Source organism: Lepisosteus platostomus, chromosome 2 (assembly GCF_059453375.1).
Source record: "Lepisosteus platostomus isolate fLepPlt1 chromosome 2, fLepPlt1.hap1, whole genome shotgun sequence".
NCBI classification, from domain to species: domain Eukaryota; kingdom Metazoa; phylum Chordata; class Actinopteri; order Semionotiformes; family Lepisosteidae; genus Lepisosteus; species Lepisosteus platostomus.
In genome coordinates this window covers 33,251,349-33,277,963 of record NC_142612.1, presented here as the reverse complement: position 1 = coordinate 33,277,963, position 26,615 = coordinate 33,251,349, and the positions used below count along the sequence as shown (strand labels likewise).

Genomic DNA, 26,615 nt, shown 5'->3' with positions numbered 1-26,615 from the left:
CACGAAAGCCATCGCGTCCTTCCTTTAACGTGATGAGTAAAATAGTAAAGATGTCTCTACCGTGAAATACTTGCAGCCTTAATGGTGTCAGAGCAAGGTGATCGCTCGGACGTGGTCTACTCCTGCCTCGTGTACGACTGCGCTTCCTAGCAAACACAAAGGGGATGCTGGTCTCCCTCAACTTTTCCACAGTTCCTGTTCATCTCCCAGAATCACCAATGCACTCACTGACTAGAACAAAACAATATCACACGAGTTCCCCTTTTATGTTCTAAGTACATCAACATTCACTATTACCCCAAGACACACAAAACCAGCATCTGCAGCCCCAAAAGATACTTCCAAGGGCCACAATGGATTCCCACGGGTCAGCAGTCCTTTTAGGTAACAAAGAGAGGGCGTTAGAAAGTCTTTGACGCTACAAAGAAGAGCAGCTGCACATAGAAGAGGGATGCCACACATCCAATTTCCCAAATCTCTCTTTGGGCTATGTGGGGAGTCTTCTGCAGGCTGCACCACACATTCCCCTCATTTCAATAGCGGTTCGCCGGGCCAGTTTCTATGGTCCTTGCCTAGAGCTAATCAAAGTCTCTGCACAGTACCTCCATTCCACTGCCAATGGCTCGCGTGATCTGCAGTTCCTGGACCCATGGTTCCTCTCCTGTGTGGTCTCGCAGCCTGCGGTTTCCCTTGCGCTGCCTGTCCGGGGTCGAGGGCTTTGCGGAAAGAGAGAGTGCCCCTCTATTCAGGCTTCGATCTTCTTAGCCCTTCCGTTAGCCACTCCCCCCCCCACCCAGGGGGTTTTCCGCTGCTTATCAGGAGGAGGCTGGGGTCGTTTGAGAACTGGGAGTATGCAGACCTCAGGTGTTATGGGCCCTATCACTTCATTGTTTCCTGCCCCCTCCCTCTCTGCCCAAGGTGTGGTTCAAACTGGCTCAGCAGCCACTCACACCTCTGTGCCTCAGTACCTAAGGTGTGTTAATTGCTTCCTGTCAGGACGGCCAGTGTGTTCTTAACCTGTTGCTGATTGTGCCCTGTTCGTCATCTGCATGAGGCGATCGGCAGTGCTCACGGAACAAAAGTGAAGGGGGCGCTTTTAGGGCTTGTCGGTTCTGCTTCGACCAAAGCCATCTTCTGAGCACCTTAGAAGACTCTCAGACGCATCCAGTACACACCATAAGGAGAAACACGTTCCACAGCAGAGGGATGACACTTCTACTTGAAATGCGAGCTCTTTCAGAAAGAACAAGCACAGTATAAATTAGTGCAAGAGTCGACTCTGGTGGGACTCGAACCCACAACCTTTGAATGCCTTCACATACTCCACGTCTAGAAGTCCAATGCGCTATCCATTGCGCCACAGAGCCACTGTGCACCTGACCTTTCACCCGAACCTTTAACCCTACCGTTCTGTGACATCACCAGTTACTTCGGAATTCTACACATTCCTGTATCCACGGCACGGAGGACAGTGACCAGATCTGAAGCAGGAAAATCAGAAGCAACAGACGGTGATAGGGAGGAGGATCAGCTGGAATACCGATCGTATTGTACAGTGTCACAAGAGGGGTTCCCGTGCGGATCCTATTCCTTCTGGAGGCAGACTCTGTCCTGAGGTTCCATAGTGTAGTGGTTATCACGTCTGCTTTACACGCAGAAGGTCCTGGGTTCGATCCCCAGTGGAACCAAGATCTTTGCTCCTCCTAACCCCGTCCCACGAAAGCCATCGCGTCCTTCCTTTAACGTGATGAGTAAAGTAGTAAAGATGTCTCTACCGTGAAATACTTGCAGCCTTAATGGTGTCAGAGCAAGGTGATCGCTCGGACGTGGTCTACTCCTGCCTCGTGTACGACTGCGCTTCCTAGCAAAGACAAAGGGGATGCTGGTCTCCCTCAACTTTTCCACAGTTCCTGTTCATCTCCCAGAATCACCAATGCACTCACTGACTAGAACAAAACAATATCACACGAGTTCCCCTTTTATGTTCTAAGTACATCAACATTCACTATTACCCCAAGACACACAAAACCAGCATCTGCAGCCCCAAAAGATACTTCCAAGGGCCACAATGGATTCCCACGGGTCAGCAGTCCTTTTAGGTAACAAAGAGAGGGCGTTAGAAAGTCTTTGACGCTACAAAGAAGAGCAGCTGCACATAGAAGAGGGATGCCACACATCCAATTTCCCAAATCTCTCTTTGGGCTATGTGGGGAGTCCTCCTGCAGGCTGCACCACACATTCCCCTCATTTCAATAGCGGTTCGCCGGGCCAGTTTCTATGGTCCTTGCCTAGAGCTAATCAAAGTCTCTGCACAGTACCTCCATTCCACTGCCAATGGCTCGCGTGATCTGCAGTTCCTGGACCCATGGTTCCTCTCCTGTGTGGTCTCGCAGCCTGCGGTTTCCCTTGCGCTGCCTGTCCTGGGTCGAGGGCTTTGCGGAAAGAGAGAGTGCCCCTCTATTCAGGCTTCGATCTTCTTAGCCCTTCCGTTAGCCACTCCCCCCCCCACCCAGGGGGTTTTCCGCTGCTTATCAGGAGGAGGCTTGGGTCGTTTGAGAACTGGGAGTATGCAGACCTCAGGTGTTATGGGCCCTATCACTTCTTTGTTTCCTGCCCCCTCCCTCTCTGCCCAAGGTGTGGTTCAAACTGGCTCAGCAGCCACTCACACCTCTGTGCCTCAGTACCTAAGGTGTGTTAATTGCTTCCTGTCAGGACGGCCAGTGTGTTCTTAACCTGTTGCTGATTGTGCCCTGTTCGTCATCTGCATGAGGCGATCGGCAGTGCTCACGGAACAAAAGAGAAGGGGGCGCTTTTAGGGCTTGGCGGTTCTGCTTCGACCAAAGCCATCTTCTGAGCACCTTAGAAGACTCTCAGACGCATCCAGTACACACCATAAGGAGAAACACGTTCCACAGCAGAGGGATGACACTTCTACTTGAAATGCGAGCTCTTTCAGAAAGAACAAGCACAGTATAAATTAGTGCAAGAGTCGACTCTGGTGGGACTCGAACCCACAACCTTTGAATGCCTTCACATACTCCACGTCTAGAAGTCCAATGCGCTATCCATTGCGCCACAGAGCCACTGTGCACCTGACCTTTCACCCGAACCTTTAACCCTACCGTTCTGTGACATCACCAGTTACTTCGGAATTCTACACATTCCTGTATCCACGGCACGGAGGACAGTGACCAGATCTGAAGCAGGAAAATCAGAAGCAACAGACGGTGATAGGGAGGAGGATCAGCTGGAATACCGATCGTATTGTACAGTGTCACAAGAGGGGTTCCCGTGCGGATCCTATTCCTTCTGGAGGCAGACTCTGTCCTGAGGTTCCATAGTGTAGTGGTTATCACGTCTGCTTTACACGCAGAAGGTCCTGGGTTCGATCCCCAGTGGAACCAAGATCTTTGCTCCTCCTAACCCCGTCCCACGAAAGCCATCGCGTCCTTCCTTTAACGTGATGAGTAAAGTAGTAAAGATGTCTCTACCGTGAAATACTTGCAGCCTTAATGGTGTCAGAGCAAGGTGATCGCTCGGACGTGGTCTACTCCTGCCTCGTGTACGACTGCGCTTCCTAGCAAACACAAAGGGGATGCTGGTCTCCCTCAACTTTTCCACAGTTCCTGTTCATCTCCCAGAATCACCAATGCACTCACTGACTAGAACAAAACAATATCACACGAGTTCCCCTTTTATGTTCTAAGTACATCAACATTCACTATTACCCCAAGACACACAAAACCAGCATCTGCAGCCCCAAAAGATACTTCCAAGGGCCACAATGGATTCCCACGGGTCAGCAGTCCTTTTAGGTAACAAAGAGAGGGCGTTAGAAAGTCTTTGACGCTACAAAGAAGAGCAGCTGCACATAGAAGAGGGATGCCACACATCCAATTTCCCAAATCTCTCTTTGGGCTATGTGGGGAGTCCTCCTGCAGGCTGCACCACACATTCCCCTCATTTCAATAGTGGTTCGCCGGGCCAGTTTCAATGGTCCTTGCCTAGAGCTAATCAAAGTCTCTGCACAGTACCTCCATTCCACTGCCAATGGCTCGCGTGATCTGCAGTTCCTGGACCCATGGTTCCTCTCCTGTGTGGTCTCGCAGCCTGCGGTTTCCCTTGCGCTGCCTGTCCTGGGTCGAGGGCTTTGCGGAAAGAGAGAGTGCCCCTCTATTCAGGCTTCGATCTTCTTAGGCCTTCCGTTAGCCACTCCCCCCCCCCACCCAGGGGGTTTTCCGCTGCTTATCAGGAGGAGGCTTGGGTCGTTTGAGAACTGGGAGTATGCAGACCTCAGGTGTTATGGGCCCTATCACTTCTTTGTTTCCTGCCCCCTCCCTCTCTGCCCAAGGTGTGGTTCAAACTGGCTCAGCAGCCACTCACACCTCTGTGCCTCAGTACCTAAGCTGTGTTAATTGCTTCCTGACAGGACGGCCAGTGTGTTCTTAACCTGTTGCTGATTGTGCCCTGTTCGTCGTCTGCATGAGGCGATCGGCAGTGCTCGCGGAACAAAAGAGAAGGGGGCGCTTTTAGGGCTTGGCGGTTGTGCTTCGACCAAAGCCATCTTCTGAGCACCTTAGAAGACGCTCAGACGCATCCAGTACACACCATAAGGAGAAACACGTTCCACAGCAGAGGGATGACACTTCTACTTGAAATGCGAGCTCTTTCAGAAAGAACAAGCACAATATAAATTAGTGCAAGAGTTGACTCTGGTGGGACTCGAACCCACAACCTTTGAATGCCTTCACATACTCCACGTCTAGAAGTCCAATGCGCTATCCATTGCGCCACAGAGCCACTGTGCACCTGACCTTTCACCCGAACCTTTAACCCTACTGTTCTGTGACATCACCAGTTACTTCGGAATTCTACACATTCCTGTATCCACGGCACGGAGGACAGTGACCAGATCTGAAGCAGGAAAATCAGAAGCAACAGACGGTGATAGGGAGGAGGATCAGCTGGAATACCGATCGTATTGTACACTGTCACAAGAGGGGTTCCCGTGCGGATCCTATTCCTTCTGGAGGCAGACTCTGTCCTGAGGTTCCATAGTGTAGTGCTTATCACGTTTGCTTTACACGCAGAAGGTCCTGGGTTCGATCCCCAGTGGAACCAAGATCTTTGCTCCTCCTAACCCCGTCCCACGAAAGCCATCGCGTCCTTCCTTTAACGTGATGAGTAAAATAGTAAAGATGTCTCTACCGTGAAATACTTGCAGCCTTAATGGTGTCAGAGCAAGGTGATCGCTCGGACGTGGTCTACTCCTGCCTCGTGTACGACTGCGCTTCCTAGCAAACACAAAGGGGATGCTGGTCTCCCTCAACTTTTCCACAGTTCCTGTTCATCTCCCAGAATCACCAATGCACTCACTGACTAGAACAAAACAATATCACACGAGTTCCCCTTTTATGTTCTAAGTACATCAACATTCACTATTACCCCAAGACACACAAAACCAGCATCTGCAGCCCCAAAAGATACTTCCAAGGGCCACAATGGATTCCCACGGGTCAGCAGTCCTTTTAGGTAACAAAGAGAGGGCGTTAGAAAGTCTTTGACGCTACAAAGAAGAGCAGCTGCACATAGAAGAGGGATGCCACACATCCAATTTCCCAAATCTCTCTTTGGGCTATGTGGGGAGTCCTCCTGCAGGCTGCACCACACATTCCCCTCATTTCAATAGCGGTTCGCCGGGCCAGTTTCTATGGTCCTTGCCTAGAGCTAATCAAAGTCTCTGCACAGTACCTCCATTCCACTGCCAATGGCTCGCGTGATCTGCAGTTCCTGGACCCATGGTTCCTCTCCTGTGTGGTCTCGCAGCCTGCGGTTTCCCTTGCGCTGCCTGTCCTGGGTCGAGGGCTTTGCGGAAAGAGAGAGTGCCCCTCTATTCAGGCTTCGATCTTCTTAGGCCTTCCGTTAGCCACTCCCCCCCCCACCCAGGGGGTTTTCCGCTGCTTATCAGGAGGAGGCTTGGGTCGTTTGAGAACTGGGAGTATGCAGACCTCAGGTGTTATGGGCCCTATCACTTCTTTGTTTCCTGCCCCCTCCCTCTCTGCCCAAGGTGTGGTTCAAACTGGCTCAGCAGCCACTCACACCTCTGTGCCTCAGTACCTAAGGTGTGTTAATTGCTTCCTGTCAGGACGGCCAGTGTGTTCTTAACCTGTTGCTGATTGTGCCCTGTTCGTCATCTGCATGAGGCGATCGGCAGTGCTCACGGAACAAAAGAGAAGGGGGCGCTTTTAGGGCTTGGCGGTTCTGCTTCGACCAAAGCCATCTTCTGAGCACCTTAGAAGACTCTCAGACGCATCCAGTACACACCATAAGGAGAAACACGTTCCACAGCAGAGGGATGACACTTCTACTTGAAATGCGAGCTCTTTCAGAAAGAACAAGCACAGTATAAATTAGTGCAAGAGTCGACTCTGGTGGGACTCGAACCCACAACCTTTGAATGCCTTCACATACTCCACGTCTAGAAGTCCAATGCGCTATCCATTGCGCCACAGAGCCACTGTGCACCTGACCTTTCACCCGAACCTTTAACCCTACCGTTCTGTGACATCACCAGTTACTTCTGAATTCTACACATTCCTGTATCCACGGCACGGAGGACAGTGACCAGATCTGAAGCAGGAAAATCAGAAGCAACAGACGGTGATAGGGAGGAGGATCAGCTGGAATACCGATCGTATTGTACACTGTCACAAGAGGGGTTCCCGTGCGGATCCTATTCCTTCTGGAGGCAGACTCTGTCCTGAGGTTCCATAGTGTAGTGGTTATCACGTCTGCTTTACACGCAGAAGGTCCTGGGTTCGATCCCCAGTGGAACCAAGATCTTTGCTCCTCCTAACCCCGTCCCACGAAAGCCATCGCGTCCTTCCTTTAACGTGATGAGTAAAGTAGTAAAGATGTCTCTACCGTGAAATACTTGCAGCCTTAATGGTGTCAGAGCAAGGTGATCGCTCGGACGTGGTCTACTCCTGCCTCGTGTACGACTGCGCTTCCTAGCAAAGACAAAGGGGATGCTGGTCTCCCTCACCTTTTCCACAGTTCCTGTTCATCTCCCAGAATCACCAATGCACTCACTGACTAGAACAAAACAATATCACACGAGTTCCCCTTTTATGTTCTAAGTACATCAACATTCACTATTACCCCAAGACACACAAAACCAGCATCTGCAGCCCCAAAAGATACTTCCAAGGGCCACAATGGATTCCCACGGGTCAGCAGTCCTTTTAGGTAACAAAGAGAGGGCGTTAGAAAGTCTTTGACGCTACAAAGAAGAGCAGCTGCACATAGAAGAGGGATGCCACACATCCAATTTCCCAAATCTCTCTTTGGGCTATGTGGGGAGTCCTCCTGCAGGCTGCACCACACATTCCCCTCATTTCAATAGCGGTTCGCCGGGCCAGTTTCTATGGTCCTTGCCTAGAGCTAATCAAAGTCTCTGCACAGTACCTCCATTCCACTGCCAATGGCTCGCGTGATCTGCAGTTCCTGGACCCATGGTTCCTCTCCTGTGTGGTCTCGCAGCCTGCGGTTTCCCTTGCGCTGCCTGTCCTGGGTCGAGGGCTTTGCGGAAAGAGAGAGTGCCCCTCTATTCAGGCTTCGATCTTCTTAGGCCTTCCGTTAGCCACTCCCCCCCCCCACCCAGGGGGTTTTCCGCTGCTTATCAGGAGGAGGCTTGGGTCGTTTGAGAACTGGGAGTATGCAGACCTCAGGTGTTATGGGCCCTATCACTTCTTTGTTTCCTGCCCCCTCCCTCTCTGCCCAAGGTGTGGTTCAAACTGGCTCAGCAGCCACTCACACCTCTGTGCCTCAGTACCTAAGCTGTGTTAATTGCTTCCTGACAGGACGGCCAGTGTGTTCTTAACCTGTTGCTGATTGTGCCCTGTTCGTCGTCTGCATGAGGCGATCGGCAGTGCTCGCGGAACAAAAGAGAAGGGGGCGCTTTTAGGGCTTGGCGGTTGTGCTTCGACCAAAGCCATCTTCTGAGCACCTTAGAAGACGCTCAGACGCATCCAGTACACACCATAAGGAGAAACACGTTCCACAGCAGAGGGATGACACTTCTACTTGAAATGCGAGCTCTTTCAGAAAGAACAAGCACAATATAAATTAGTGCAAGAGTTGACTCTGGTGGGACTCGAACCCACAACCTTTGAATGCCTTCACATACTCCACGTCTAGAAGTCCAATGCGCTATCCATTGCGCCACAGAGCCACTGTGCACCTGACCTTTCACCCGAACCTTTAACCCTACTGTTCTGTGACATCACCAGTTACTTCGGAATTCTACACATTCCTGTATCCACGGCACGGAGGACAGAGACCAGATCTGAAGCAGGAAAATCAGAAGCAACAGACGGTGATAGGGAGGAGGATCAGCTGGAATACCGATCGTATTGTACACTGTCACAAGAGGGGTTCCCGTGCGGATCCTATTCCTTCTGGAGGCAGACTCTGTCCTGAGGTTCCATAGTGTAGTGGTTATCACGTCTGCTTTACACGCAGAAGGTCCTGGGTTCGATCCCCAGTGGAACCAAGATCTTTGCTCCTCCTAACCCCGTCCCACGAAAGCCATCGCGTCCTTCCTTTAACGTGATGAGTAAAATAGTAAAGATGTCTCTACCGTGAAATACTTGCAGCCTTAATGGTGTCAGAGCAAGGTGATCGCTCGGACGTGGTCTACTCCTGCCTCGTGTACGACTGCGCTTCCTAGCAAACACAAAGGGGATGCTGGTCTCCCTCAACTTTTCCACAGTTCCTGTTCATCTCCCAGAATCACCAATGCACTCACTGACTAGAACAAAACAATATCACACGAGTTCCCCTTTTATGTTCTAAGTACATCAACATTCACTATTACCCCAAGACACACAAAACCAGCATCTGCAGCCCCAAAAGATACTTCCAAGGGCCACAATGGATTCCCACGGGTCAGCAGTCCTTTTAGGTAACAAAGAGAGGGCGTTAGAAAGTCTTTGACGCTACAAAGAAGAGCAGCTGCACATAGAAGAGGGATGCCACACATCCAATTTCCCAAATCTCTCTTTGGGCTATGTGGGGAGTCCTCCTGCAGGCTGCACCACACATTCCCCTCATTTCAATAGCGGTTCGCCGGGCCAGTTTCTATGGTCCTTGCCTAGAGCTAATCAAAGTCTCTGCACAGTACCTCCATTCCACTGCCAATGGCTCGCGTGATCTGCAGTTCCTGGACCCATGGTTCCTCTCCTGTGTGGTCTCGCAGCCTGCGGTTTCCCTTGCGCTGCCTGTCCTGGGTCGAGGGCTTTGCGGAAAGAGAGAGTGCCCCTCTATTCAGGCTTCGATCTTCTTAGGCCTTCCGTTAGCCACTCCCCCCCCCACCCAGGGGGTTTTCCGCTGCTTATCAGGAGGAGGCTTGGGTCGTTTGAGAACTGGGAGTATGCAGACCTCAGGTGTTATGGGCCCTATCACTTCTTTGTTTCCTGCCCCCTCCCTCTCTGCCCAAGGTGTGGTTCAAACTGGCTCAGCAGCCACTCACACCTCTGTGCCTCAGTACCTAAGGTGTGTTAATTGCTTCCTGTCAGGACGGCCAGTGTGTTCTTAACCTGTTGCTGATTGTGCCCTGTTCGTCATCTGCATGAGGCGATCGGCAGTGCTCGCGGAACAAAAGAGAAGGGGGCGCTTTTAGGGCTTGGCGGTTGTGCTTCGACCAAAGCCATCTTCTGAGCACCTTAGAAGACGCTCAGACGCATCCAGTACACACCATAAGGAGAAACACGTTCCACAGCAGAGGGATGACACTTCTACTTGAAATGCGAGCTCTTTCAGAAAGAACAAGCACAATATAAATTAGTGCAAGAGTCGACTCTGGTGGGACTCGAACCCACAACCTTTGAATGCCTTCACATACTCCACGTCTAGAAGTCCAATGCGCTATCCATTGCGCCACAGAGCCACTGTGCACCTGACCTTTCACCCGAACCTTTAACCCTACTGTTCTGTGACATCACCAGTTACTTCGGAATTCTACACATTCCTGTATCCACGGCACGGAGGACAGTGACCAGATCTGAAGCAGGAAAATCAGAAGCAACAGACGGTGATAGGGAGGAGGATCAGCTGGAATACCGATCGTATTGTACACTGTCACAAGAGGGGTTCCCGTGCGGATCCTATTCCTTCTGGAGGCAGACTCTGTCCTGAGGTTCCATAGTGTAGTGGTTATCACGTCTGCTTTACACGCAGAAGGTCCTGGGTTCGATCCCCAGTGGAACCAAGATCTTTGCTCCTCCTAACCCCGTCCCACGAAAGCCATTGCGTCCTTCCTTTAACGTGATGAGTAAAATAGTAAAGATGTCTCTACCGTGAAATACTTGCAGCCTTAATGGTGTCAGAGCAAGGTGATCGCTCGGACGTGGTCTACTCCTGCCTCGTGTACGACTGCGCTTCCTAGCAAACACAAAGGGGATGCTGGTCTCCCTCAACTTTTCCACAGTTCCTGTTCATCTCCCAGAATCACCAATGCACTCACTGACTAGAACAAAACAATATCACACGAGTTCCCCTTTTATGTTCTAAGTACATCAACATTCACTATTACCCCAAGACACACAAAACCAGCATCTGCAGCCCCAAAAGATACTTCCAAGGGCCACAATGGATTCCCACGGGTCAGCAGTCCTTTTAGGTAACAAAGAGAGGGCGTTAGAAAGTCTTTGACGCTACAAAGAAGAGCAGCTGCACATAGAAGAGGGATGCCACACATCCAATTTCCCAAATCTCTCTTTGGGCTATGTGGGGAGTCCTCCTGCAGGCTGCACCACACATTCCCCTCATTTCAATAGCGGTTCGCCGGGCCAGTTTCTATGGTCCTTGCCTAGAGCTAATCAAAGTCTCTGCACAGTACCTCCATTCCACTGCCAATGGCTCGCGTGATCTGCAGTTCCTGGACCCATGGTTCCTCTCCTGTGTGGTCTCGCAGCCTGCGGTTTCCCTTGCGCTGCCTGTCCTGGGTCGAGGGCTTTGCGGAAAGAGAGAGTGCCCCTCTATTCAGGCTTCGATCTTCTTAGCCCTTCCGTTAGCCACTCCCCCCCCCACCCAGGGGGTTTTCCGCTGCTTATCAGGAGGAGGCTTGGGTCGTTTGAGAACTGGGAGTATGCAGACCTCAGGTGTTATGGGCCCTATCACTTCTTTGTTTCCTGCCCCCTCCCTCTCTGCCCAAGGTGTGGTTCAAACTGGCTCAGCAGCCACTCACACCTCTGTGCCTCAGTACCTAAGCTGTGTTAATTGCTTCCTGACAGGACGGCCAGTGTGTTCTTAACCTGTTGCTGATTGTGCCCTGTTCGTCGTCTGCATGAGGCGATCGGCAGTGCTCGCGGAACAAAAGAGAAGGGGGCGCTTTTAGGGCTTGGCGGTTGTGCTTCGACCAAAGCCATCTTCTGAGCACCTTAGAAGACGCTCAGACGCATCCAGTACACACCATAAGGAGAAACACGTTCCACAGCAGAGGGATGACACTTCTACTTGAAATGCGAGCTCTTTCAGAAAGAACAAGCACAATATAAATTAGTGCAAGAGTCGACTCTGGTGGGACTCGAACCCACAACCTTTGAATGCCTTCACATACTCCACGTCTAGAAGTCCAATGCGCTATCCATTGCGCCACAGAGCCACTGTGCACCTGACCTTTCACCCGAACCTTTAACCCTACCGTTCTGTGACATCACCAGTTACTTCGGAATTCTACACATTCCTATATCCACGGCACGGAGGACAGTGACCAGATCTGAAGCAGGAAAATCAGAAGCAACAGACGGTGATAGGGAGGAGGATCAGCTGGAATACCGATCGTATTGTACAGTGTCACAAGAGGGGTTCCCGTGCGGATCCTATTCCTTCTGGAGGCAGACTCTGTCCTGAGGTTCCATAGTGTAGTGGTTATCACGTCTGCTTTACACGCAGAAGGTCCTGGGTTCGATCCCCAGTGGAACCAAGATCTTTGCTCCTCCTAACCCCGTCCCACGAAAGCCATCGCGTCCTTCCTTTAATGTGATGAGTAAAGTAGTAAAGATGTCTCTACCGTGAAATACTTGCAGCCTTAATGGTGTCAGAGCAAGGTGATCGCTCGGACGTGGTCTACTCCTGCCTCGTGTACGACTGTGCTTCCTAGCAAAGACAAAGGGGATGCTGGTCTCCCTCACCTTTTCCACAGTTCCTGTTCATCTCCCAGAATCACCAATGCACTCACTGACTAGAACAAAACAATATCACACGAGTTCCCCTTTTATGTTCTAAGTACATCAACATTCACTATTACCCCAAGACACACAAAACCAGCATCTGCAGCCCCAAAAGATACTTCCAAGGGCCACAATGGATTCCCACGGGTCAGCAGTCCTTTTAGGTAACAAAGAGAGGGCGTTAGAAAGTCTTTGACGCTACAAAGAAGAGCAGCTGCACATAGAAGAGGGATGCCACACATCCAATTTCCCAAATCTCTCTTTGGGCTATGTGGGGAGTCCTCCTGCAGGCTGCACCACACATTCCCCTCATTTCAATAGCGGTTCGCCGGGCCAGTTTCTATGGTCCTTGCCTAGAGCTAATCAAAGTCTCTGCACAGTACCTCCATTCCACTGCCAATGGCTCGCGTGATCTGCAGTTCCTGGACCCATGGTTCCTCTCCTGTGTGGTCTCGCAGCCTGCGGTTTCCCTTGCGCTGCCTGTCCTGGGTCGAGGGCTTTGCGGAAAGAGAGAGTGCCCCTCTATTCAGGCTTCGATCTTCTTAGCCCTTCCGTTAGCCACTCCCCCCCCCACCCAGGGGGTTTTCCGCTGCTTATCAGGAGGAGGCTTGGGTCGTTTGAGAACTGGGAGTATGCAGACCTCAGGTGTTATGGGCCCTATCACTTCTTTGTTTCCTGCCCCCTCCCTCTCTGCCCAAGGTGTGGTTCAAACTGGCTCAGCAGCCACTCACACCTCTGTGCCTCAGTACCTAAGGTGTGTTAATTGCTTCCTGACAGGACGGCCAGTGTGTTCTTAACCTGTTGCTGATTGTGCCCTGTTCGTCATCTGCATGAGGCGATCGGCAGTGCTCACGGAACAAAAGAGAAGGGGGCGCTTCTGGGGCTTGGCGGTTGTGCTTCGACCAAAGCCATCTTCTGAGCACCTTAGAAGACTCTCAGACGCATCCAGTACACACCATAAGGAAAAACACGTTCCACAGCAGAGGGATGACACTTCTACTTGAAATGCGAGCTCTTTCAGAAAGAACAAGCACAGTATAAATTAGTGCAAGAGTCGACTCTGGTGGGACTCGAACCCACAACCTTTGAATGCCTTCACATACTCCACGTCTAGAAGTCCAATGCGCTATCCATTGCGCCACAGAGCCACTGTGCACCTGACCTTTCACCCGAACCTTTAACCCTACCGTTCTGTGACATCACCAGTTACTTCGGAATTCTACACATTCCTGTATCCACGGCACGGAGGACAGTGACCAGATCTGAAGCAGGAAAATCAGAAGCAACAGACGGTGATAGGGAGGAGGATCAGCTGGAATACCGATCGTATTGTACACTGTCACAAGAGGGGTTCCCGTGCGGATCCTATTCCTTCTGGAGGCAGACTCTGTCCTGAGGTTCCATAGTGTAGTGGTTATCACGTTTGCTTTACACGCAGAAGGTCCTGGGTTCGATCCCCAGTGGAACCAAGATCTTTGCTCCTCCTAACCCCGTCCCACGAAAGCCATCGCGTCCTTCCTTTAACGTGATGAGTAAAATAGTAAAGATGTCTCTACCGTGAAATACTTGCAGCCTTAATGGTGTCAGAGCAAGGTGATCGCTCGGACGTGGTCTACTCCTGCCTCGTGTACGACTGCGCTTCCTAGCAAACACAAAGGGGATGCTGGTCTCCCTCAACTTTTCCACAGTTCCTGTTTATCTCCCAGAATCACCAATGCACTCACTGACTAGAACAAAACAATATCACACGAGTTCCCCTTTTATGTTCTAAGTACATCAACATTCACTATTACCCCAAGACACACAAAACCAGCATCTGCAGCCCCAAAAGATACTTCCAAGGGCCACAATGGATTCCCACGGGTCAGCAGTCCTTTTAGGCAACAAAGAGAGGGCGTTAGAAAGTCTTTGACGCTACAAAGAAGAGCAGCTGCACATAGAAGAGGGATGCCACACATCCAATTTCCCAAATCTCTCTTTGGGCTATGTGGGGAGTCCTCCTGCAGGCTGCACCACACATTCCCCTCATTTCAATAGCGGTTCGCCGGGCCAGTTTCTATGGTCCTTGCCTAGAGCTAATCAAAGTCTCTGCACAGTACCTCCATTCCACTGCCAATGGCTCGCGTGATCTGCAGTTCCTGGACCCATGGTTCCTCTCCTGTGTGGTCTCGCAGCCTGCGGTTTCCCTTGCGCTGCCTGTCCTGGGTCGAGGGCTTTGCGGAAAGAGAGAGTGCCCCTCTATTCAGGCTTCGATCTTCTTAGCCCTTCCGTTAGCCACTCCCCCCCCCCACCCAGGTGGTTTTCCGCTGCTTATCAGGAGGAGGCTTGGGTCGTTTGAGAACTGGGATTATGCAGACCTCAGGTGTTATGGGCCCTATCACTTCTTTGTTTCCTGCCCCCTCCCTCTCTGCCCAAGGTGTGGTTCAAACTGGCTCAGCAGCCACTCACACCTCTGTGCCTCAGTACCTAAGCTGTGTTAATTGCTTCCTGTCAGGACGGCCAGTGTGTTCTTAACCTGTTGCTGATTGTGCCCTTTTCGTCGTCTGCATGAGGCGATCGGCAGTGCTCGCGGAACAAAAGAGAAGGGGGCGCTTTTAGGGCTTGGCGGTTGTGCTTCGACCAAAGCCATCTTCTGAGCACCTTAGAAGACGCTCAGACGAATCCAGTACACACCATAAGGAGAAACACGTTCCACAGCAGAGGGATGACACTTCTACTTGAAATGCGAGCTCTTTCAGAAAGAACAAGCACAATATAAATTAGTGCAGGAGTCGACTCTGGTGGGACTTGAACCCACAACCTTTGAATGCCTTCACATACTCCACGTCTAGAAGTCCAATGCGCTATCCATTGCGCCACAGAGCCACTGTGCACCTGACCTTTCACCCGAACCTTTAACCCTACTGTTCTGTGACATCACCAGTTACTTCGGAATTCTACACATTCCTGTATCCACGGCACGGAGGACAGTGAACAGATCTGAAGCAGGAAAATCAGAAGCAACAGATGGTGATAGGGAGGAGGATCAGCTGGAATACCGATCGTATTGTACACTGTCACAAGAGGGGTTCCCGTGCGGATCCTATTCCTTCTGGAGGCAGACTCTGTCCTGAGGTTCCATAGTGTAGTGCTTATCACGTCTGCTTTACACGCAGAAGGTCCTGGGTTCGATCCCCAGTGGAACCAAGATCTTTGCTCCTCCTAACCCCGTCCCACGAAAGCCATCGCGTCCTTCCTTTAACGTGATGAGTAAAATAGTAAAGATGTCTCTACCGTGAAATACTTGCAGCCTTAATGGTGTCAGAGCAAGGTGATCGCTCGGACGTGGTCTACTCCTGCCTCGTGTACGACTGCGCTTCCTAGCAAACACAAAGGGGATGCTGGTCTCCCTCAACTTTTCCACAGTTCCTGTTCATCTCCCAGAATCACCAATGCACTCACTGACTAGAACAAAACAATATCACACGAGTTCCCCTTTTATGTTCTAAGTACATCAACATTCACTATTACCCCAAGACACACAAAACCAGCATCTGCAGCCCCAAAAGATACTTCCAAGGGCCACAATGGATTCCCACGGGTCAGCAGTCCTTTTAGGTAACAAAGAGAGGGCGTTAGAAAGTCTTTGACGCTACAAAGAAGAGCAGCTGCACATAGAAGAGGGATGCCACACATCCAATTTCCCAAATCTCTCTTTGGGCTATGTGGGGAGTCCTCCTGCAGGCTGCACCACACATTCCCCTCATTTCAATAGCGGTTCGCCGGGCCAGTTTCTATGGTCCTTGCCTAGAGCTAATCAAAGTCTCTGCACAGTACCTCCATTCCACTGCCAATGGCTCGCGTGATCTGCAGTTCCTGGACCCATGGTTCCTCTCCTGTGTGGTCTCGCAGCCTGCGGTTTCCCTTGCGCTGCCTGTCCTGGGTCGAGGGCTTTGCGGAAAGAGAGAGTGCCCCTCTATTCAGGCTTCGATCTTCTTAGCCCTTCCGTTAGCCACTCCCCCCCCCACCCAGGGGGTTTTCCGCTGCTTATCAGGAGGAGGCTTGGGTCGTTTGAGAACTGGGAGTATGCAGACCTCAGGTGTTATGGGCCCTATCACTTCTTTGTTTCCTGCCCCCTCCCTCTCTGCCCAAGGTGTGGTTCAAACTGGCTCAGCAGCCACTCACACCTCTGTGCCTCAGTACCTAAGGTGTGTTAATTGCTTCCTGTCAGGACGGCCAGTGTGTTCTTAACCTGTTGCTGATTGTGCCCTGTTCGTCGTCTGCATGAGGCGATCGGCAGTTCTCACGGAACAAAAGAGAAGGGGGCGCTTTTAGGGCTTGGCGGTTCTGCTTCGACCAAAGCCATCTTCTGAGCACCTTAGAAGACTCTCAGACGCATCCAGTACACACCATAAGGAGAAACACATTCCACAGCAGAGGGATGACACTTCTACTTGAAATGCGAGCTCTTTCAGAAAGAACAAGCACAGTATAAATTAGTGCAAGAGTCGACTCTGGTGGGACTCAAACCCACAACCTTTGAATGCCTTCACATACTCCACGTCTAGAAGTCCAATGCGCTATCCATTGCGCCACAGAGCCACTGTGCACCTGACCTTTCACCCGAACCTTTAACCCTACCGTTCTGTGACATCACCAGTTACTTCGGAATTCTACACATTCCTGTATCCACGGCACGGAGGACAGTGACCAGATCTGAAGCAGGAAAATCAGAAGCAACAGACGGTGATAGGGAGGAGGATCAGCTGGAATACCGATCGTATTGTACACTGTCACAAGAGGGGATCCCGTGCGGATCCTATTCCTTCTGGAGGCAGACTCTGTCCTGAGGTTCCATAGTGTAGTGGTTATCACGTCCGTTTTACATGCAGAAGGTCCTGGGTTCAATCCCCAGTGAAACCAAGATCTTTGCTCCTCCTAACCCCGTCCCACAAAAGCCATCGCGTCCTTCCTTTAACGTGATGAGTAAAATAGTAAAGATGTCTCTACCGTGAAATACTTGCAGCCTTAATGGTGTCAGAGCAAGGTGATCGCTCGGACGTGGTCTACTCCTGCCTCGTGTACGACTGCGCTTCCTAGCAAACACAAAGGGGATGCTGGTCTCCCTCAACTTTTCCACAGTTCCTGTTCATCTCCCAGAATCACCAATGCACTCACTGACTAGAACAAAACAATATCACACGAGTTCCCCTTTTATGTTCTAAGTACATCAACATTCACTATTACCCCAAGACACACAAAACCAGCATCTGCAGCCCCAAAAGATACTTCCAAGGGCCACAATGGATTCCCACGGGTCAGCAGTCCTTTTAGGTAACAAAGAGAGGGCGTTAGAAAGTCTTTGACGCTACAAAGAAGAGCAGCTGCACATAGAAGAGGGATGCCACACATCCAATTTCCCAAATCTCTCTTTGGGCTATGTGGGGAGTCCTCCTGCAGGCTGCACCACACATTCCCCTCATTTCAATAGCGGTTCGCCGGGCCAGTTTCTATGGTCCTTGCCTAGAGCTAATCAAAGTCTCTGCACAGTACCTCCATTCCACTGCCAATGGCTCGCGTGATCTGCAGTTCCTGGACCCATGGTTCCTCTCCTGTGTGGTCTCGCAGCCTGCGGTTTCCCTTGCGCTGCCTGTCCTGGGTCGAGGGCTTTGCGGAAAGAGAGAGTGCCCCTCTATTCAGGCTTCGATCTTCTTAGCCCTTCCGTTAGCCACTCCCCCCCCCACCCAGGGGGTTTTCCGCTGCTTATCAGGAGGAGGCTTGGGTCGTTTGAGAACTGGGAGTATGCAGACCTCAGGTGTTATGGGCCCTATCACTTCTTTGTTTCCTGCCCCCTCCCTCTCTGCCCAAGGTGTGGTTCAAACTGGCTCAGCAGCCACTCACACCTCTGTGCCTCAGTACCTAAGGTGTGTTAATTGCTTCCTGTCAGGACGGCCAGTGTGTTCTTAACCTGTTGCTGATTGTGCCCTGTTCGTCGTCTGCATGAGGCGATCGGCAGTGCTCACGGAACAAAAGAGAAGGGGGCGCTTTTAGGGCTTGGCGGTTGTGCTTCGACCAAAGCCATCTTCTGAGCACCTTAGAAGACTCTCAGACGCATCCAGTACACACCATAAGGAGAAACACGTTCCACAGCAGAGGGATGACACTTCTACTTGAAATGCGAGCTCTTTCAGAAAGAACAAGCACAGTAAAAATTAGTGCAAGAGTCAACTCTGGTGGGACTCGAACCCACAACCTTTGAATGCCTTCACATACTCCACGTCTAGAAGTCCAATGCGCTATCCATTGCGCCACAGAGCCACTGTGCACCTGACCTTTCACCCGAACCTTTAACCCTACCGTTCTGTGACATCACCAGTTACTTCGGAATTCTACACATTCCTGTATCCACGGCACGGAGGACAGTGACCAGATCTGAAGCAGGAAAATCAGAAGCAACAGACGGTGATAGGGAGGAGGATCAGCTGGAATACCGATCGTATTGTACAGTGTCACAAGAGGGGTTCCCGTGCGGATCCTATTCCTTCTTGAGGCAGACTCTGTCTTGAGGTTCCATAGTGTAGTGGTTATCACGTCTGCTTTACACGCAGAAGGTCCTGGGTTCAATCCCCAGTGGAACCAAGATCTTTGTTCCTCCTAACCCCGTCCCACAAAAGCCATTGCGTCCTTCCTTTAACGTGATGAGTAAAATAGTAAAGATGTCTCTACCGTGAAATACTTGCAGCCTTAATGGTGTCAGAGCAAGGTGATCGCTCGGACGTGGTCTACTCCTGCCTCGTGTACGACTGCGCTTCCTAGCAAACACAAAGGGGATGCTGGTCTCCCTCAACTTTTCCACAGTTCCTGTTCATCTCCCAGAATCACCAATGCACTCACTGACTAGAACAAAACAATATCACACGAGTTCCCCTTTTATGTTCTAAGTACAGATGCAGCCATTCAAAATGTGCGGTAAAAACCCGCGGTACGGTAACCTACCCACAAGCCACCGCGGGGCACCGGAGGGTACCGCAGGGCAAGTGATTGGCTGGCCAAAATGACCGACGGGGCACTCGTGGTGCATTGGTTGGTAGTGCAAAGATTTAATCATTTAATGTCTTAACTGTGCACATTTTAATCCGCTTAGTTTTGAATATTTATATGGATTTTACCAAATTTTAGTAGCTGAGCATAAAAAGAAGAGGAGCATAACGCATCTGAAGGTCATAAACGATATTAATTTAAAACATTACTGTATGTAAACTGTACTGTGTATGGCTGGTCTTGGTAGTTTAAAGAAAAAATACACACCAGTCTTCCATTTCTCCCTAAACATTTTAAGCATGAAAGTTTTATGAAACGGTACCCAAATATGCGATTGCTGTATAGAATGAATTTTAATTAAAAAAAAATATTTAACACGAACATTAAGCTGTTTACATCTTCCGCCTGAGAACAGTCACCCGTTGCTACCCAACGCAGAATGGTGATTGGCTGACACCATCTGACACCCCTCTGATTGGAGAAAAAAGACGTGCTGGTTTGCTATACCAGTAAGAGGATTTCTTTCTATTCAAAACGTGTATTTTAAAAGTTTAAGAAGTAAAAACCTTACAGCGTACACAGATTTCTAAACTGATCAGGATCGTTATCTTTGTCTTATGCATAATAATGTTCACCGCTCTGTCCAGCAAATTAATAATAAACTTTATTTTATATAGCTTTTTAAACGAATAAGTAATTAGATTGCTCATAAACCTAATCACTTGCTTTTTCTTTTTATTTAGGCTCAGATTTCAACTATAGATCGTATTATTAATAACCATAATAACAACCAACCAACAAAAACAACCATATAAACATAATACCAACCAAAAACATAGATAACAACCACAATACAAAATCAAATAATCAAACCATTTTACACTCGCAAGTCCTCCAATTATCATAATCCCGCCCCTTATGCAAAACCAAACCTTCCTCCCATCCCAGTTTATCCTGTTTATCATAAACAAAATCCACCTCAATTTTCAACATAAAGCATTACACAAAATCAATACCTCAACACTCCATACTCAACAACGATAATTCACAAACAGCCAGAACATGTAACTACACATTCCCAAACATACCTACTTTCCATAGCCCCGCCCCTTATGCAAAACCAACATCCCTCCCCTGTTCTCTCTCTCCCCTGGCGGTTGTAATTGTTTTTATTTTCAAATAAATTTTAGCAAAGTCATGTATTTTAAAAATCTTAAGATTTTTCTATTTATGTCTTTATTTAGTGGTTTCATTAGTGACAAAGGCTAAACTTTCTTGGAAAAATGTCTTTTATGTAAACTATGTTTGCTATTAATTCATTCAGGGCTAAAATATGTTCATTGTCTTCTAATGAAAGAAGGGTTCCTTTCGCCGTAGTCGGGAGCCTAGCCTTTAACTAGTAAGTACTGTATTTACTGGGTTTTTGAGGGGGGGGGGGTGTCTTTCGCTGGAAATCTCGCCTCCTACTTTGAAAATACCCGTGAAACCGGTTCAATTCGTCACAGCCAGCACTCCTGCAGAGAGTTGGGTTGTACTTGCAGTGTATACAGTACACGCGTTATGCTCTTCGTTAATGTCTGTGAAGTTTTATTTAATCTCTGAGCCATACTGATTCTTCTGGAAGCCAGTTTCCGCCAGGGAGTAAAAAAAAAAAACACACTATGGTATTCTCTCCAATGCAGTGCAGTTAAAAACATACCTCTGATGCTGCTCCTAAATGAATATCGTTTATGACCATCAGAAGCTTTATGCTCCTTTTCTTTTTTCCAGTGGATTGAACAGGGAGAGGCATTTCATGATGTACTTTTCACTGATGAAACAACAGTGGCTCTGGAACAGTTTTCAACCAAGTCGTTTTATAAAAAGGGGAGATATGTACACGTTACTGAAGCTAAAAGTTTAGCCTTTGTCGCTAATGTAAACACTAAATAAAGACATATAGAAATCCCTACGTTACAGACTGTATATGGCTGGTATTGGTAGTTTAAAGAAAAAATACACACCAGTATTCCACTTTCTCCCTAAACATTTTTAGGATCAGAGTCTTACATGTGGTTATTTCGAAAACGTTTGTACGTGCTCCTTCTTACCATGTTACTGTTTACCGTTACTGACCATATTAAGTTTAAGTGCCTGTGGGCACTTTTCCTGTCCGTAGGGGGTGGACCGTCTTTCATTAGAAGGTTAGTCTGTTCTACTCTGAGAATGTAGGGGGGGTGGGAAGTGCCCGCGGTCATTTAATTAGTATTAAAATCTTAGTTATCTTTCTAGTTCACAGGTTTGCATGCATAATTTAATTTTGAAAGCCACTGAGACATCAGGTACTACTGTTGTATTTATGAAAAAGAAACAAAACAAAAAACATACTAACAACTGTGCCATCCTACTCCTTAGTTAATACATTTTATTATTCATAAACAGTTAACATTGTTAGCAAAATATTTTGAATTAATTTAACCCTATTTTTTCTTTAGTTTTGTATTTAACTTATTATATGATAGTCAGACTTAATGTATATTTGAACAATGAAAATATATATTTTTACAAGATTTTACATTAAGCACTTAAAATTAATATGGTTAATAATAGTAAACTGTAACATGCTGTAACAAGATCGGTTAAACTCCGAAGAAAATCCTTTCAGAGAAAATGTTTCAGGTGTGAAGAACAAACCTGTTCCCACACACCCTGCCCCCACTACCATTAGAATATACACAAACATTTTAGCGTTTCATTCTGAGCAGAAGACCCTCACACCTGAAGAGTGCTGGCTGTGACGAATTAAACCGGTTTTACAGGTTTCAATCACAGATTGGGACTCAGTAAAGTAACACACAGCGCCACTGGATTTGATAATACTGTACCTAACCAAAATCCGCAATATGAAAACAGAACCTGTGTAATTGTTGATAGATGATGTACTCGTAACATTTTTTCAAGACGAACTACAACATTTAAAAAATGACTTGTATGTACTTGATATCTCTAATCAATCCACGGGTTCCAGCACAAAACGAAACTAAAACGCATACCGTTTAGCGCTTCTTATTAGTTGCTCAAAAGTAATTTGACCGTATGAAATGCATAATATAAACCTAGAAACATATACGTGAGCAGTACTTAAGCACTGTAGTATCGGTGTTAAGACATACCTCTCAAATACTGTAAATCAAGTTAAAAATATCTCAAGACCGATTCTGGTCGTAATGAAACCATGTTTCGTGTATGTTTTCTTTTTCATCTTGAAATAACTCATTTCTAAATACCTTTTTCACTGTTAACATCTTGTAGCAACTTTGCGACAAAATATACACTCTGACAGTTCATCCTGCTACCAACATTAAATAAAACAAATCTTAAGATTTCTATATTTATGTCTTTATTTAGTGGTTTCATTCGAAGCTTACAATGTTTAGGGAGAAATGGAATACTGGTGTGTATTTTTTTCTTTAAAGTACCGAGACCAGCCATATACTGTATGTTTATGTTAAGATTTCCCTTCAGTGGTAAAATTAGATATGAATATTCAATACTTAAACGGGCACAGTTAAGACATTAAATATACATATACATATTGTATACAGTACAGTTTGCATACGGTAATATGTTTATGTTACGCGATTAAAAAATAAATAAATAAAACTGAAAGGTCCAGCACCAGCTGGATTCAAACACACAACCTGCCAGTTGGTAGTCACGCACCTAGACCAGTAGACTACAAGACAGCTCGCATAAGCAGGCAGGCGAAACAGCCCTCCCGCAGTACACGGATATAATCATACCATTATTAAATTCTTGAGATACGCGATTCCATATTATATTCCCTTTAAATCAAATTCTAAAAGTATGCTTGTTGACTCCGGTATCACGTTAGTTAAAGACTTCGAAGCTTACAATGTTTAGGGAGAAATGGAATACTGGTGTGTATTTTTTTCTTTTCATGATAGGTGTCGCATTTTAAATCATTTTCGTAGTTAGAAATTATGAAACGCCCTGTTAAAAGCAAGGAAGCTTTTGTGCCCGTTGAAGTAAAACAAAATGCCTGACAAAGTATGGCTTGGACAGATTCCAAGTGCTTGTACAAATGTGCTAAAGAAATTATACTTTGAGTATACAGCTTGTCCAAAGTCAACCATTATTAATACTATTAGTAATATCTTCAGTAAAGGCTTTGATGCATAAATATTTCTGATAAAGGTAGGTTGTGTACTTTTGTCCAACTGAGCAATCTTGCTTTCATAAAATATACCAACATTTGAATGACTGATGATTACCATGCTGTAATACACAGTTCAAAATTAAAGGCTCGAATGCTGTACATGAGAGGTTAAGCTCCCCCTGGCGGTTTTACAAGGTGACGCCGGATAGCTAGTCACGTGACACACGTGATACCGCGTGATACCCCGGTGGGCGTGTCGCGGTATGCCGTGAAATACCTCACCCATTTTGAATGGCTGCATCTGTACATCAACATTCACTATTACCCCAAGACACACAAAACCAGCATCTGCAGCCCCAAAAGTTACTTCCAAGGGCCACAATGGATTCCCACGGGTCAGCAGTCCTTTTAGGTAACAAAGAGAGGGCGTTAGAAAGTCTTTGACGCTACAAAGAAGAGCAGCTGCACATAGAAGAGGGATGCCACACATCCAATTTCCCAAATCTCTCTTTGGGCTATGTGGGGAGTCCTCCTGCAGGCTGCACCACACATTCCCCTCATTTCAATAGCGGTTCGCCGGGCCAGTTTCTATGGTCCTTGCCTAGAGCTAATCAAAGTCTCTGCACAGTACCTCCATTCCACTGCCAATGGCTCGCGTGATCTGCAGTTCCTGGACCCATGGTTCCTCTCCTGTGTGGTCTCGCAGCATGCGGTTTCCCTCGCGCTGCGTGTCCTGGGTTGAGGGCTTTGCGGAAAGAGAGAGTGCCCCTCTATTCAGGCTTCGATCTTCTTAGCCCTTCCATTAGCCACTCCCCCCCCCACCCAGGGGGTTTTCCGCTGCTTATCAGGAGGAGGCTTGGGTCGTTTGAGAACTGGGAGTATGCAGACCTCAGGTGTTATGGGCCCTATCACTTCTTTGTTTCCTGCCCCCTCCCTCTCTGCCCAAGGTGTGGTTCAAACTGGCTCAGCAGCCACTCACACCTCTGTGCCTCAGTACCTAAGCTGTGTTAATTGCTTCCTGTCAGGATGGCCAGTGTGTTCTTAACCTGTTGCTGATTGTGCCCTGTTCGTCGTCTGCATGAGGCGATCGGCAGTGCTCGCGGAACAAAAGAGAAGGGGGCGCTTTTAGGGCTTGGCGGTTGTGCTTCGACCAAAGCCATCTTCTGAGCACCTTAGAAGACTCTCAGACGCATCCAGTACACAACATAAGGAGAAACACGTTCCGCAGCAGAGGGATGACACTTCTACTTGAAATGCGAGCTCTTTCAGAAAGAACAAGCACAATATAAATTATTGCAAGAGTCGACTCTGGTGGGACTCAAACCCACAACCTTTGAATGCCTTCACATACTCCACATCTAGAAGTCCAATGCGCTATCCGTTGCGCCACAGAGCCACTGTGCACCTGACCTTTCACCCGAACCTTTAACCCTACTGTTCTGTGACATCACCAGTTACTTCGGAATTCTACACATTCCTGTATCCACGGCACGGAGGACAGTGACCAGATCTGAAGCAGGAAAATCAGAAGCAACAGACGGTGATAGGGAGGAGGATCAGCTGGAATACCGATCGTATTGTACAGTGTCACAAGAGGGGTTCCCGTGCGGATCCTATTCCTTCTGGAGGCAGACTCTGTCCTGAGGTTCCATAGTGTAGTGCTTATCACGTCTGCTTTACACGCAGAAGGTCCTGGGTTCGATCCCCAGTGGAACCAAGATCTTTGCTCCTCCTAACCCCGTCCCACGAAAGCCATCGCGTCCTTCCTTTAACGTGATGAGTAAAATAGTAAAGATGTCTCTACCGTGAAATACTTGCAGCCTTAATGGTGTCAGAGCAAGGTGATCGCTCGAACGTGGTCTACTCCTGCCTCGTGTACGACTGCGCTTCCTAGCAAACACAAAGGGGATGCTGGTCTCCCTCAACTTTTCCACAGTTCCTGTTCATCTCCCAGAATCACCAATGCACTCACTGACTAGAACAAAACAATATCACACGAGTTCCCCTTTTATGTTCTAAGTACATCAACATTCACTATTACCCCAAGACACACAAAACCAGCATCTGCAGCCCCAAAAGATACTTCCAAGGGCCACAATGGATTCCCACGGGTCAGCAGTCCTTTTAGGTAACAAAGAGAGGGCGTTAGAAAGTCTTTGACGCTACAAAGAAGAGCAGCTGCACATAGAAGAGGGATGCCACACATCCAATTTCCCAAATCTCTCTTTGGGCTATGTGGGGAGTCCTCCTGCAGGCTGCACCACACATTCCCCTCATTTCAATAGCGGTTCGCCGGGCCAGTTTCTATGGTCCTTGCCTAGAGCTAATCAAAGTCTCTGCACAGTACCTCCATTCCACTGCCAATGGCTCGCGTGATCTGCAGTTCCTGGACCCATGGTTCCTCTCCTGTGTGGTCTCGCAGCCTGCGGTTTCCCTTGCGCTGCCTGTCCTGGGTCGAGGGCTTTGCGGAAAGAGAGAGTGCCCCTCTATTCAGGCTTCGATCTTCTTAGCCCTTCCGTTAGCCACTCCCCCCCCCACCCAGGGGGTTTTCCGCTGCTTATCAGGAGGAGGCTTGGGTCGTTTGAGAACTGGGAGTATGCAGACCTCAGGTGTTATGGGCCCTATCACTTCTTTGTCTCCTGCCCCCTCCCTGTCTGCCCAAGGTGTGGTTCAAACTGGCTCAGCAGCCACTCACACCTCTGTGCCTCAGTACCTAAGCTGTGTTAATTGCTTCCTGTCAGGACGGCCAGTGTGTTCTTAACCTGTTGCTGATTGTGCCCTGTTCGTCGTCTGCATGAGGCGATCGGCAGTGCTCGCGGAACAAAAGAGAAGGGGGCGCTTTTAGGGCTTGGCGGTTGTGCTTCGACCAAAGCCATCCTCTGAGCACCTTAGAAGACTCTCAGACGCATCCAGTACACACCATAAGGAGAAACACGTTCCCCAGCAGAGGGATGACACTTCTACTTGAAATGCGAGCTCTTTCAGAAAGAACAAGCACAATATAAATTAGTGCAAGAGTCGACTCTGGTGGGACTCGAACCCACAACCTTTGAATGCCTTCACATACTCCACGTCTAGAAGTCCAATGCGCTATCCGTTGCGCCACAGAGCCACTGTGCACCTGACCTTTCACCCGAACCTTTAACGCTACCGTTCTGTGACATCACCAGTTACTTCGGAATTCTACACATTCCTGTAATCAC

General features: G+C 48.6%; 25 non-coding genes across 25 annotated transcripts; 12 read left to right on the top strand and 13 right to left on the bottom strand.

The window, feature by feature from the left end:
* Positions 1-1,274: 1,274 nt before the first annotated feature.
* trnar-ucu (transfer RNA arginine (anticodon UCU)) lies at positions 1,275-1,367 on the bottom strand. The gene is made up of 2 exons: positions 1,331-1,367; positions 1,275-1,310 (listed from the first exon to the last, which is right to left on the bottom strand). It is a non-coding gene; the product is annotated as a tRNA-Arg (tRNA).
* A 248-nt stretch (positions 1,368-1,615) lies between these two features.
* trnav-uac (transfer RNA valine (anticodon UAC)) lies at positions 1,616-1,688 on the top strand. The gene has a single exon. It is a non-coding gene; the product is annotated as a tRNA-Val (tRNA).
* A 1,302-nt stretch (positions 1,689-2,990) lies between these two features.
* trnar-ucu (transfer RNA arginine (anticodon UCU)) lies at positions 2,991-3,083 on the bottom strand. Its single transcript has 2 exons — positions 3,047-3,083; positions 2,991-3,026 (listed from the first exon to the last, which is right to left on the bottom strand). It is a non-coding gene; the product is annotated as a tRNA-Arg (tRNA).
* Positions 3,084-3,331: 248 nt separating this feature from the next.
* On the top strand, positions 3,332-3,404 carry trnav-uac (transfer RNA valine (anticodon UAC)). Its single transcript has one exon. It is a non-coding gene; the product is annotated as a tRNA-Val (tRNA).
* A 1,303-nt stretch (positions 3,405-4,707) lies between these two features.
* trnar-ucu (transfer RNA arginine (anticodon UCU)) lies at positions 4,708-4,800 on the bottom strand. The gene is made up of 2 exons: positions 4,764-4,800; positions 4,708-4,743 (listed from the first exon to the last, which is right to left on the bottom strand). It is a non-coding gene; the product is annotated as a tRNA-Arg (tRNA).
* A 248-nt stretch (positions 4,801-5,048) lies between these two features.
* Positions 5,049-5,121, top strand: trnav-uac (transfer RNA valine (anticodon UAC)). Its single transcript has one exon. It is a non-coding gene; the product is annotated as a tRNA-Val (tRNA).
* A 1,302-nt stretch (positions 5,122-6,423) lies between these two features.
* trnar-ucu (transfer RNA arginine (anticodon UCU)) lies at positions 6,424-6,516 on the bottom strand. Its single transcript has 2 exons — positions 6,480-6,516; positions 6,424-6,459 (listed from the first exon to the last, which is right to left on the bottom strand). It is a non-coding gene; the product is annotated as a tRNA-Arg (tRNA).
* Positions 6,517-6,764: 248 nt separating this feature from the next.
* trnav-uac (transfer RNA valine (anticodon UAC)) lies at positions 6,765-6,837 on the top strand. Its single transcript has one exon. It is a non-coding gene; the product is annotated as a tRNA-Val (tRNA).
* A 1,303-nt stretch (positions 6,838-8,140) lies between these two features.
* Positions 8,141-8,233, bottom strand: trnar-ucu (transfer RNA arginine (anticodon UCU)). The gene is made up of 2 exons: positions 8,197-8,233; positions 8,141-8,176 (listed from the first exon to the last, which is right to left on the bottom strand). It is a non-coding gene; the product is annotated as a tRNA-Arg (tRNA).
* Positions 8,234-8,481: 248 nt separating this feature from the next.
* Positions 8,482-8,554, top strand: trnav-uac (transfer RNA valine (anticodon UAC)). The gene has a single exon. It is a non-coding gene; the product is annotated as a tRNA-Val (tRNA).
* A 1,302-nt stretch (positions 8,555-9,856) lies between these two features.
* On the bottom strand, positions 9,857-9,949 carry trnar-ucu (transfer RNA arginine (anticodon UCU)). Its single transcript has 2 exons — positions 9,913-9,949; positions 9,857-9,892 (listed from the first exon to the last, which is right to left on the bottom strand). It is a non-coding gene; the product is annotated as a tRNA-Arg (tRNA).
* A 248-nt stretch (positions 9,950-10,197) lies between these two features.
* On the top strand, positions 10,198-10,270 carry trnav-uac (transfer RNA valine (anticodon UAC)). The gene has a single exon. It is a non-coding gene; the product is annotated as a tRNA-Val (tRNA).
* Positions 10,271-11,572: 1,302 nt separating this feature from the next.
* trnar-ucu (transfer RNA arginine (anticodon UCU)) lies at positions 11,573-11,665 on the bottom strand. The gene is made up of 2 exons: positions 11,629-11,665; positions 11,573-11,608 (listed from the first exon to the last, which is right to left on the bottom strand). It is a non-coding gene; the product is annotated as a tRNA-Arg (tRNA).
* A 248-nt stretch (positions 11,666-11,913) lies between these two features.
* Positions 11,914-11,986, top strand: trnav-uac (transfer RNA valine (anticodon UAC)). The gene has a single exon. It is a non-coding gene; the product is annotated as a tRNA-Val (tRNA).
* Positions 11,987-13,288: 1,302 nt separating this feature from the next.
* trnar-ucu (transfer RNA arginine (anticodon UCU)) lies at positions 13,289-13,381 on the bottom strand. Its single transcript has 2 exons — positions 13,345-13,381; positions 13,289-13,324 (listed from the first exon to the last, which is right to left on the bottom strand). It is a non-coding gene; the product is annotated as a tRNA-Arg (tRNA).
* A 248-nt stretch (positions 13,382-13,629) lies between these two features.
* On the top strand, positions 13,630-13,702 carry trnav-uac (transfer RNA valine (anticodon UAC)). The gene has a single exon. It is a non-coding gene; the product is annotated as a tRNA-Val (tRNA).
* A 1,303-nt stretch (positions 13,703-15,005) lies between these two features.
* On the bottom strand, positions 15,006-15,098 carry trnar-ucu (transfer RNA arginine (anticodon UCU)). Its single transcript has 2 exons — positions 15,062-15,098; positions 15,006-15,041 (listed from the first exon to the last, which is right to left on the bottom strand). It is a non-coding gene; the product is annotated as a tRNA-Arg (tRNA).
* Positions 15,099-15,346: 248 nt separating this feature from the next.
* On the top strand, positions 15,347-15,419 carry trnav-uac (transfer RNA valine (anticodon UAC)). Its single transcript has one exon. It is a non-coding gene; the product is annotated as a tRNA-Val (tRNA).
* Positions 15,420-16,721: 1,302 nt separating this feature from the next.
* trnar-ucu (transfer RNA arginine (anticodon UCU)) lies at positions 16,722-16,814 on the bottom strand. The gene is made up of 2 exons: positions 16,778-16,814; positions 16,722-16,757 (listed from the first exon to the last, which is right to left on the bottom strand). It is a non-coding gene; the product is annotated as a tRNA-Arg (tRNA).
* A 248-nt stretch (positions 16,815-17,062) lies between these two features.
* trnav-uac (transfer RNA valine (anticodon UAC)) lies at positions 17,063-17,135 on the top strand. Its single transcript has one exon. It is a non-coding gene; the product is annotated as a tRNA-Val (tRNA).
* A 1,302-nt stretch (positions 17,136-18,437) lies between these two features.
* trnar-ucu (transfer RNA arginine (anticodon UCU)) lies at positions 18,438-18,530 on the bottom strand. Its single transcript has 2 exons — positions 18,494-18,530; positions 18,438-18,473 (listed from the first exon to the last, which is right to left on the bottom strand). It is a non-coding gene; the product is annotated as a tRNA-Arg (tRNA).
* Positions 18,531-18,778: 248 nt separating this feature from the next.
* On the top strand, positions 18,779-18,851 carry trnav-uac (transfer RNA valine (anticodon UAC)). The gene has a single exon. It is a non-coding gene; the product is annotated as a tRNA-Val (tRNA).
* Positions 18,852-24,715: 5,864 nt separating this feature from the next.
* On the bottom strand, positions 24,716-24,808 carry trnar-ucu (transfer RNA arginine (anticodon UCU)). Its single transcript has 2 exons — positions 24,772-24,808; positions 24,716-24,751 (listed from the first exon to the last, which is right to left on the bottom strand). It is a non-coding gene; the product is annotated as a tRNA-Arg (tRNA).
* Positions 24,809-25,056: 248 nt separating this feature from the next.
* On the top strand, positions 25,057-25,129 carry trnav-uac (transfer RNA valine (anticodon UAC)). Its single transcript has one exon. It is a non-coding gene; the product is annotated as a tRNA-Val (tRNA).
* A 1,302-nt stretch (positions 25,130-26,431) lies between these two features.
* Positions 26,432-26,524, bottom strand: trnar-ucu (transfer RNA arginine (anticodon UCU)). Its single transcript has 2 exons — positions 26,488-26,524; positions 26,432-26,467 (listed from the first exon to the last, which is right to left on the bottom strand). It is a non-coding gene; the product is annotated as a tRNA-Arg (tRNA).
* Between the last annotated feature and the right edge of the window lie 91 nt (positions 26,525-26,615).